This window comes from Anguilla anguilla, chromosome 10 (assembly GCF_013347855.1).
Source record: "Anguilla anguilla isolate fAngAng1 chromosome 10, fAngAng1.pri, whole genome shotgun sequence".
Classification (NCBI taxonomy): domain Eukaryota; kingdom Metazoa; phylum Chordata; class Actinopteri; order Anguilliformes; family Anguillidae; genus Anguilla; species Anguilla anguilla.
Genome location: NC_049210.1, coordinates 18295398 through 18306569, shown reverse-complemented (window position 1 = coordinate 18306569; position 11172 = coordinate 18295398). Strand labels below are relative to the sequence as shown.

The 11172-nt window shown below is 43.3% G+C and overlaps 1 long non-coding RNA gene across 1 annotated transcript in view; it reads left to right on the top strand.

Annotated features, from left to right (window-relative positions):
* The window catches only part of LOC118237454, a 107911-nt gene extending 106295 nt beyond the window's left edge, over positions 1 to 1616 (top strand). The window contains exon 6 of the long non-coding RNA XR_004767173.1: positions 1227 to 1616. This is a non-coding gene — a long non-coding RNA (uncharacterized LOC118237454). The remainder of the gene's footprint in view (positions 1 to 1226) is intronic.
* The last annotated feature ends 9556 nt before the right edge of the window (positions 1617 to 11172 follow it).

Genomic DNA, 11172 nt, shown 5'->3' with positions numbered 1-11172 from the left:
AGCTGTGAGTTATTACATTTTATCTTGGCAGATTCCCTTAGCCAGGGAAATTTTTATTGCACACATTTTTTGCAAGCGCATTTTATTGAGTAATCTTTAACATAATGTGCAACAGTTACAATCATATAACATAGATACATTTTTATATCTGGATATTTACTGAAGCAATTGAGGTTAAGTACTTTGCTCAAGGCTACAATGGCAGTGCACTGCCAGGAAATCCACCAAGCAATGCACTGGTCAAAAACCTTGAAACAGTGCATACCATTCAAAGGATTAAACATACCGTAACAGATGTAAGTGATTGTGCATTTTCTGGTGTTCAGTACATTAATGTGCATCCATCCAAATGGAAACATCCATCCATCTATTATCTATCCCCACTTCTGAGTAGGGTCATGCGGGGTGCTGGAGTCCAGTGCTCTCATCATCATGTTTGAGGAGCAGCAGTGTGGGGTAATTGTAAAGGAACTAGACTTTGAGGGCAGGGTTTGATTCTCAGATGAGGCACTGCCATATTACCCTTGAGCAAGGTACTTAACCTGAATTGCTACAGTGAATATCATACTGTGTAAATAGATTGAATGTTTAGAATGTAAGCTTTGTATGTCATTCATAAGACTGCTAAATGGCGAACCTGTAAAATGAAGCAATGCCATGTGTATAACGTAAAGAGGAATACTGTACACAGAAGCAAAACATATAGAGTGATTTACATTGCATTTATTTGGCAGGCGCTTTTATCCACAACGAAGCACAGTAAGTGCATAGAATTTGTATGGAATCTTCGTCCTCTGACTAACAGAAGCAGGCTACCCAGGCTGTTAGTGTGCAGGTGGATCAATTCAAATCCTTCCTCGGCAATGAACAGAACTGCATTTGAATTCACCTTGGGCACGCCGGAAACCTCGCTACTTAAGCCTGCCTGTCTGGCAACCCTCAGATTCTCAATCCATAAAATTTCAGGTGCACGTTGCCATTGTATGATTCATAACTACAGCGAAAGAGCTTAGTGTTAGTGGTATGCACAGACCGTAATGGGGTCATCAATCATAATTCCTGGGAGGGGGGGGGGGGGGGGGGGGGGGGGGGGGGGGGGTTGGGTGTCGTCGCGAGCTGAAACGCTACAGTGTCAGGTGACTATCAGCTGTAACCTGCTTTTTTTTGTCGGTTGTGATTGGGTGACTGCCGGTCCTACTGCCGTCCTTGTTATCCTCTCTCTGCAGACGGCAGACAAGCCGTGTGATTCAATAAGTTTGTCGCGCATGAGATAACCTATCGGAAATACCCCGCTGCAAAATAAGAAGTGGGGGAAAAGCCCCCGAAAACCTGCGGTGCATGGAGGCACCTTGCCTGGAGAAACCGGGGCCGGTCAGCGCTCTGAAAGCAGGAAGTGTTCCTGTGGACCGTTCACACAGTCTATTTTTGGATGGATGCTTGCTACACCACCGCACCTGGGTTTGGGAGTTGATTTGTGTTCCTGTGACCTGAGCACATAGTCACCATTTTGGCTCAGATTATTGCCTTTGCCGCCTGCTGCTGAAATGCAATGACAGTTTATATTTTATATTTGTCTGGGATAGGTGTATCCATGAGTCTACGTGTATTAGGTCAAAACAAAGAGAACAGGGAATAATGTAAGGAGAAAATAAAAATGGAATATGCATTCCTGTAAGAATCAATGCTGCTATAATGCTATATTGGAACAGGTTTTTTTTCCATTTAACTGTTTAATACATTCTGTTTATTATGAAGTGTTTGATGTTTATTTCTTATTTTTCTACCTTATTCGTTACTGTTTTTTTTTTTTTCTCCGAATTTTGGAAAGCCCATCTGTAGTCCCGCATATGCTCTTGGAAGCTCATGCTGCTGACCACTGCTTCTTTTTCACTCTTCATTCCTCCACCTGAGGTGTCGGTGCTCCACAGTGCCTGCATGCAGATAAGCTGGAGGAGTTTCTCCTGTGTGATTGGGTGATGAAACCTTTCCAGCACTCCCCCGGTGACGCCACGGCCAACCACGCAACGACCCTGCAGGAGTTTCACTTGCAGACAGCGCTGGCACAGTCAGGGTTGGATTCTGGAGTTTGGGAATCATCACCACACCAAGTGCTTACCGGATTAGCTGAATTTACCATCCAGGAGGCCTCTTGTATCTTCCCTTGAAAATATTTCTAAAATGTCTTCCTTAACCGGAGAAAGACAATTTGCTTGTCTGCAGGATGCACAAAAACTGCCACTTCACTTCCAGACTTGCTGCACTTTATATGCATTACAACTCAATTGGGACAACCCATAAGAGACTTAAGAGGCTTGCTATGTCATTCCTCTGCAAACTTATTGTTCAGTACAATCCAAGTAGCAGGCTAAATATTCCTCTGCGAAACCTCAAAATATTAAAAGGGCTTTCAGCTATAGGTTATTTCACCACACTACGCACCATAGATTTGATTTTATTTGGCTTAAAGGTACAAGAGAGGTAGTTGATATCATTCTTTTAAGTCAATATTTTTTATATATTTTTACTTATATCTGTATTGTGTACTTGAAAAGTACTAAACTGTTGGTTGCAAAGCAAGCCTTAGCCTCCTGGGTAAACAAAAAAGACAGAAGAAAGCAGCCTAAAACAAAACAATTGCCCGATCATTGCACTCGCTGTCACTACACTGGATGCGGTGTGGTTTAGCTTGGTCCAACATTTTTAAAAAGATCCCACACAAGGAGCAATTGCAGCTTATAATCCTCGTAGCTGAAGCCAGAGACAGTGTGTGTGAATGCGCCCTAATTATCCGCTTGCACAGAAACACACTTTTTCCCTGCTCCCTGTCGCCCACCCCCGCCCGCCTCCAACTCTTCGCGTAAGAGGCGAGTTATGTTATCAGAGATGCTTTCAGCCTCTTAGAGCGGACCTCTCCCTTTCCGTAAAGACACGCTTCGCGTTAAAATATTAAAATGCGTATCTGATGCGTCATTCGTATTGACCCCACCCACTCAACATCTATCCCACCTCCCCAGCCCTGCCTCCTTTCTCTTCCAGCTGATAGGGTCTCCCCACCACCACCACCACCACCACCACTACCACAAACCCCCCCCCCCCCCTCCCTTTCACAAGATTGGGGATTCCTGAAGTTCATCAGTTCCCCTGCTATTTGTCAGAGGTATTCGGGGGCCCTGTCTGGCCTGGAGGAGCGGGATGATCAAAGCGGAGAACGCCGAGGCCTGACCCGAGCGTTTAGCTTTTTTCAAATAAACATTTACAGAAAGGTCAGCAAATGGCTTGTGACAACACCGGAGAGCATCCGGCTCTCCGGTCCGACCCGCCTCTTAGATCATCCCATAACTCCCCCGCGCACGTCATTCACATCACTTTCCCAGAGAATATTAGTTAATGAGGCCGCAAAAAAAAATAAAACACGGTTTGAGTGCGCACGTCTGCCCTTCTGCGGGGCGCTGTGTCTGAGCTGGATCCCATCGAATGCCTGATGTCCTCTTTCTAACATGTATTCTGTTAGTGTGTGTGTGTGTGTGTGTGCATGTTTTTGTGTGTGTGTTCGTGCATGTGTATGTATGTGTTTGTGTGTGTATGTGTGTGTGCATGTGCGTGCAGGTGTGTGTGTGTGCATATGCATGCAGGTATATCTGTGTGTGTGTGTGTGTCTGTGTGTGTGTGTATGTATGTGTGTGTGTGCATGTGCATGCAGGTGTGTGTGTGTGTGTGTTCATCGATGAGCAGCTCACCTGAAGTGCCTTGTTCTATGCCTCTGCATTGGATTTGAGTTGAAGACTCCCCGTGCCCATTAGGGCTGTCTGTTTGTTTCGGCCTGTCTGAAACAAGACAGTAAGGAGAAAGAGGCCGGAATGAAAACTGCTGTAACAAATCTATCATTAGTCTCAGAAGACATCGCATAATAATAAAGTCTGAGGAGACGCCGTATGCTAAAACCGGACGGATGAAAGAAGCGCTAAAACGCACCCCGCTCTCTGTGCGCCTGCATGTCATTGTGTCTGTCTTCCTGAAGAGACACAGCTGCTGTGTGTGTGTGTGTGTGTGTGTGAGCGAGGCATTCCGCATCTGAGAAGGTTTGCATGTTCTGGCTACGTGGTGACACGTCGGAAGATTTATGAAGAGAAGACAAACATGCTTAACACTCCTGTTCTACTAGGCTTATGTTTTTATAAATCTTTCCGTATGAATTTTGCGTTGAGCCAAATATGTGACATATAAGGGGACATATAAATGTGAAATAATTCATTTCACAGTGTATTGGCTAGACTATAAATAGAGCGCAGCTAGCTAATGTAGAATAATAAAATATTTTGTTAAAAATGAAGTAGATTATAAACATGCAAGATTATTTATTGTAACATATTAAGCGGTCTTAATAAAAGATTTAGCGTACAACATGTACAGCATTACATAATCAGGTAACGCATAACACATGCGTCTGATGACGTAAATACACATACATTTATGACCACTGGCTTTCATCTTGTGATCACTGAAAAAGGTCAGACAAATAATTTTAAATATACCTATAAAAGAAATACACTTTGTCAGGGTGTATTTCTTTCAGTAAAAAAATATGACTATTAGGTGTTACATCAGCTTGATGTGTGTGTGTGTGTGTGTATGCATGTGTGTGCGTGCGTGTGTTCATTTGCGAGCATGTGATATTTTGTTATTTGAAGATCCATATTCGCTGTTACACCAGAGAAATCCAGTATTGCAGGATTTTGGAATGATTTTATTGTTAGGTCTTTTGTTTTTGTGTTTTGATGATGTCCGTAATGAGCCCACGTATGTTCATATATTCACACATACAGACGTTATTCTGTTCTATATGTGAAAAATGTATCTTTTATTCAAAACACTAATTTTACCGTGGTTTTAGCTTTACAGTCCACACAAGAGTAATGCAAAAGGACTTTTTTTTATTGCAACTAATTTAAAATAAAAAGGAAAAAATTAATCATTCTGGCGTTCCTTTTGATACATTCATCGTGGAGCTCCATTCTATCTTTACACATGTAACTTTGTTTTACGCAAGTGGCACGTCAATCCATGTTCTGCCTTTCATCCTGGGGTTGTAATTAACTTTGAAGCTAAGTTTCTTTGTCTCTGCCTGTCAGTCCTGACATTTGATCTTGGAAAAATTCTTAATTGGGTCTGTTGTGTAAAAACATTGAGAAGGCGTACTATCGTTGTGCTTTTGTTAACGTGAGCATCTGATTAGGTACGTCCGAAGTGTGTTAGCTGCAAAACACAGAGTTGTGAAATTTAAGTGAGAAACAATTGGGGGGGGGGGGGGGGGGGTTGTGGGGGGGACAAGTCGCTATAAAAAAATGACGAGCGAATTTCACTTCCAAGGGAAAGTGTCTGTGCAGTTATTTTCCAAAAAAAGAAGCGCGGAAGACGAAGACGCGGTGTTGGCGATGGCAGAGCATGTGTCGACATTGCGGAAGCCCTGACATCCAATTTAACCAAGAATTCTGAAATCCCTCAAACTCCACATCACCACTCTTTGAGTTAGTTGTGATGGGGATTTTTTTTTTCTTGTTGTTTTTTTTTTTAACTAGGCAAGTGAGGAGCAAGATTGGACTTGAGGAAGGAACGAGGGACATGGGGGAAAAAGAAGAAGGGTCAAAAAGCAGAAGGATGCCTTCTCTTTGTGTGAGGGGAGGAGAAAATACATGTATACCCACTTTAACCTGACCCCCCCCCCCCCCAGCCTTTGGTCCATCAATGTCCTGTTAGAGAGGTCCAGTAGTTATAGTTCAGACTTCGGCTGCAGCTACCGCTCTATCTCCGTGCCCCGCCTTCAAGATCACCCCTCCCCCCAGCCCCTCCCACACGCTACCCCACCTGCCTGCCCTGGCTAACACAAGCCGACACATCATAATAACAGTAAGAGGCCTTTCCCGTCCTATGTCATGCTCAGAGAGATTAGTTCCCCTTCACAAAACCAAGGTAATTTTCTTTGGGCTGAAACACTACAGTTTGGGGTTAACTACTTATTGCAGCCTGAGAGGAACCTTCAAATCTCCAGGGAACTAGCAGCTTCCATTTTGTTTTAAGTGAAGTCTTTCCTATGAAAATATATTTGTTTGTACCCACATTCCAATAGAGTTTTGTCTTATTGATTGTGCAACCTCACATGAGCTGTGTGCTCTTTGCTTCTTCCGGTCACCCTGGATTTTTGCCTTCATTGTCAACTTTATTCCCACACTCAGAGTTTGAAAACTAATAGCAAAAAATGTCAACCAGCAGATTCACACACTACCCCGTGCATTTATTACTGGTGAGGATAGGTCAGTTGCAGTCTGCTATAATTGGCACTAGTTACAATGCCCAGCCGTAGTCCTTGTAGTGTACAGTAACTGTCCAGGAGCTTCTCCCCTGAGTAATGGCATCTAAAAGGAGGCGAACACTTCCATAGCGTTCTCTGGTTGCTCCCTGCTCCGATCTCCCAGCAGACGCAACGTGGTGCCGCCGTCTTCAGGGATGCACACCATCATTGTCGTTCTTTTCCTTATTTACGACCGGTTTCAGAGCGCGATTTCGAATGATCGATCATCTCGAAAATCTGCAATGAGGAGCACACGTCAGCGCCAGATGATCGTTTTTTTTTTCTTCTTTCGTTGCACGACGCGAGCACTCTCCCACCTGCTTAAGACCAGACCAGCCAGGTGTTCGATTCTCCACTATAATAGCATGCTATTCACATAGCGTGCTGCTTTGATCTCATGCACACTGCGAAGAGCAGTCTTTCGGTTAGTGAGACCGTCTCTTAAATCAGTGGCAAAGGCTGAAGAACTTTTGTTTCACAGTATGATTTATGAATGGCAATATACCCAATTCAGGAAAGCACAGGTGACTCCTGTTTATATTACTGTTTTCATTGTTGTACATGGGTCCTTATATTCACAGGGTGTGACATCACCCATGAGTACCCAACACTGATCCATAGAGAGAGACAGAATCACATTTGAATGATAAGCTAGCTCATGTACAGTAAGTCCTTTTTGAGCCCCTATATTGCGAACATGCCATTAAATAAGGTAACACTGAAAGGGTTCACCTGTAGCAGCTGCTGAAGACATTAAGTGATGAATGTAAACTACAGTACATAAGCAAAAGATATGAGCTTCACTGTACAATAACAGTAATGCCTTCATTTTTGTATACAGAATGAATGAATTGCAGACTGGTGTTATTTTTCTTTTTTGAAGAAAGCACATGGAGTAAAATCAATGGTACAAATCATTCTAAAGGATTGTAATCTCTGCGGTGCATTTTAGTAAGCACACTTAATTCTCTCGACACAGAGGGTAACGTATTTACATGAAGAATTGACAGAAGAAAACAATGCTATTATAATCGATAATCACGATATAGCAAATTGAAGGAAAGAATGTGGTGGTGGCTCTACATGCATGTGATTTGTTGTGAGAACTAGCGAATGTAAAATGAGATTGGCTGTCTCCTCTGTGAGGTACGGCCAAATCATTGTTCACGTCAAACTGCTCAATGCTATGTGGCACAAGTCAGTTACTGGATGACAAACGCCACCTTTCAAATGAGCAAATCATATTTGTTTTAGGAGGTACAGTTCATTTTTTGAATATGTTAATAGGTTTAACAGTACAGTGTTCCTGGTATAGTACAAGGGAACTGCAATGGGGAGGATCAAAAGTGACCAGATTCAGTTGATGATACCCTTCACTGGAATTCAAGCATCAACTGTCCAACAGAAGAAAAAAAAACTCTTTATAATCCACACGAGGCTGATAACACCGTCAGATTTCACCTATATCTCTAAAAACCCCATAAACTGAACGCTGACACATTGCATTCTGTTACATTAAAACACACACACACACACACACACACACACAAAGGCTGAGAACGGCACATTATTCTAGGGGGTCATATGTCCCTCTCTTGCTTTATTAATTAAAAGGAAAGTGCACTGTGGTGTGGTATAGAGTTGTACGAATAAACTGCTGTGAGAATCTATTCCTGTTTGGTGCATGATAATATTTCATAAACAGTATATTTGAATTTTTATGTACCTAGTATGCAATATTCATGAGTAAACTGAATATGTAAATATTTAAACTTTATTTATGAGCCTCCACCACTCTGTTGATATAAAGTATTACTTTAGATGAAAAGATAAATAGACACAAAAGCTTATTAGGTAGCTATTTGAGCTGGCTACAGCATGATTGAAGATTACCAGGGTTTAATTTGTCCATCCATTGCTTACAAATAATTTAATAATTTTATGAGCTAATATTTGAGTTTGTGTTTACCTTTGCACATTGAAATGTACACGCATGTAATACTTAAAATAACGTTAATTGAATGCAGTTTTACTTTCTGGATAATACTGAAATAAATTAACTGCTGGAATGGGTGTGTACCTGGTCAGAGCATCATATCTTGAAATTCTAGCAGTAAAGTTTCACTGGAATCGTAATTAACACCAAAACAATCATCAAGTAAAAGATAAAATGGGGAATTCTGCCTTTTCTTTCTGTCCAAATTATTTTGCATTCTCCGAGTGGTCTGGGACTTTAATTTAATGACTCTTAACCAGAGAAGGGACAAGTGAGCAATCGTTTTGCAGTCTAGCACATATTTAAAATGAAAAATGAATCTAATTTGATTTCCAACAAAAAGCAATGAGAAATGCATATCCTAATGCAGTCCTTTTTTTTAATTTAAATATTTATTTATGTATTTGCTATTGTTTAGAGAGTGCTTAGCATGCCTGGGATGTTTCACATATGATTTTACATCCACTTCTGGAAATCCATTGTCCTTTGAACATTTCTCCATACAAACCCAATATATGCTCTTGTAAAAGGTCTAAGACCTCAATTACATCAAAGGCAGTTTGTCCCCCTGCATTGATGTCAGCGGCAGAGCCTGCAGAACTGTGTCAATGCTACCCCCTTGTGACCGGAGTGTAGCAGAGACACCCTGCGCCTCAACCAGCAAAAAAAGGGGAAACTGAGAAAAAGGGAAAGAGAGAGAGAAACGGCACCGTTAGATTTCCTTTGTCACCGTGACAGATAATAACGTAATAGTACTTTTTTTTTTTTTTTCATTTGAATAAAATGCTTAATTTGAGGCTCTGTTTTAACTATTTTGGAGAGTGTGTTTTTTTTATGGAAAGGTGTGTACATGTGTGTCTGTCTGTACAGGCAAGCTGCTGAATCACAAAATTGTTTTTTCAACTCTTCAAATCTAACAGAATTTTGCTATTCTGTTTTTCCTCTAATAGTTAATATACTTTGTATGATGGAGCAACACTTATTTATCTGAACAACGCATCCTCTTTATGTACTGGCTAAACATAGTCTTTACACTGCTAAAATACTCTAAGACAGACGTTTAAAACAAATTTTTTTTTGAAAGACTTCTAAGGAAAAACACTATGCAAAACTATGGAAATCATAGAGATCCTGAAGAAATTCAACCACGATGCAGCTCAAATGTAGGCATTATCTCAAAAACAGTTGCTGATATCTATATGAGTGCATATTATACATCGCATAGTTTTTTTTTCTCTCCATTACACTTGTGTGGGGGAAACCCCTCTTCGCTCTCCTGACACGCAGACTGGATCCGTGTCAGAGTCTCTCAGAAGGGCGCGCCTCAGTCTCCCCTCGCCCTCGCCCTCGCCGTTGGGAGGCGCGCTGCCTTTTACCGCGCCGAGTTGAAAGGAAATAATCAGACGCTCAGATGTGATTCAGCTCCGCGGCCGGGCTCGTCGGGAGGGGCCGCAGGAAAGGCAGCCCGCTCGCCGAAGCGCCGCTCGCGAAGCCTGGGCGCTTTTGTTCCGCGGTCCGGGGCCTACCTTCAAAAGCCCCCGTCTGGGACCGAGGAGGAGGAGGAGGAGGAGGGAGGGAGGGAGGGATCGGTTTTCGCTTTCAAAAAGCGCGCTTAGGAGTTAGGCGTCCTGGAGGATTGGGTCTCCTGTTGCCGCGTACGCAAAGCCGAGCAGTCGGAATTAATTCTGCGAGCGTGTCGATGGAGGGACCGTCTTAAATAAAAAAGAAACGCAAAGATTTTATTATGTCCCGTGTTCCTAGGCATGGATCAGCAATTTTATTTTGGCAAAGATTTGATGACGTTGCCTTGTTGGACGCTTCTCCCTGCCATTTCCGCGTGGGAAAGACGCTGCGCTGGTAATTCACGGCAGCCCCGGACTCGCCCGACGCGCGGGTGTCCGTCAAGGCCTTGCCGGGGGGCTGGGATGACACCCCGGACAGCCCCGCAGGTTAGGACCTGTCAGTCACGGGCGTGAGCCCGCCCCGGCCTTCCCATTGACACCTCCCATTGACTTTCCTTCAGTCCCATCAGCCCGCCTAAAGCATTTCATTAGGATCGTGACCCGCACGGCCCCCGTAATGGACAGGTTGATTTGTGCTTCGTTGGCAGGCCTCAATACAGCCGTGACTTTCATCCACTTCAGTATGTATATTACGCATGCCTGTCACGCGTGTGGCCGGGCCTGGTCCCTGTCTGCACGCTAGGCTCTCATTCTGCCATGGCTGCGTGGCTTCGGGGGAAACGTCCTACAGTAGGTTTCCACTCTGCGAAAGATTCTCACTGTTCTGTTCTGGAAGAGGGGAAAGAACACATGCCTGCGTGCTAGCATGCACTTGCACACAAAAGTGCACGTGCACATACATGCACGCACACGGTTTCAAGTGCACATGGGCACAAATACAAGGCACGTGAACGTGTACACACATATACTCACATGCAAGCACACATAACCATGCAAACCTGCTGTATGCATGCACACACACAGTACAGGCACACTGGAAAAATGCACACACAGGCATGTATGCATATACACATCCATGTGCACACAGACACACACACATATATGCATACATGACATGTGCACACATACACACACACACACATACACACACGCATACACCCACTCGCACACACATACACACACACACACATTTGTGTCCTTCCCTTTTTATTTATGTGTAGTAATCATCCCAACCCCCTCAGGGCGCAGCCTGCATGTACACGCACAGCCAAAATACATATTTAGATTTATTTGTCTGCAACTGTCCAATAAAATATATTCTTTGCTGTTCCTTGCCAGGCAGGGGTCCCGCTGGGAGTTGCAGGCCG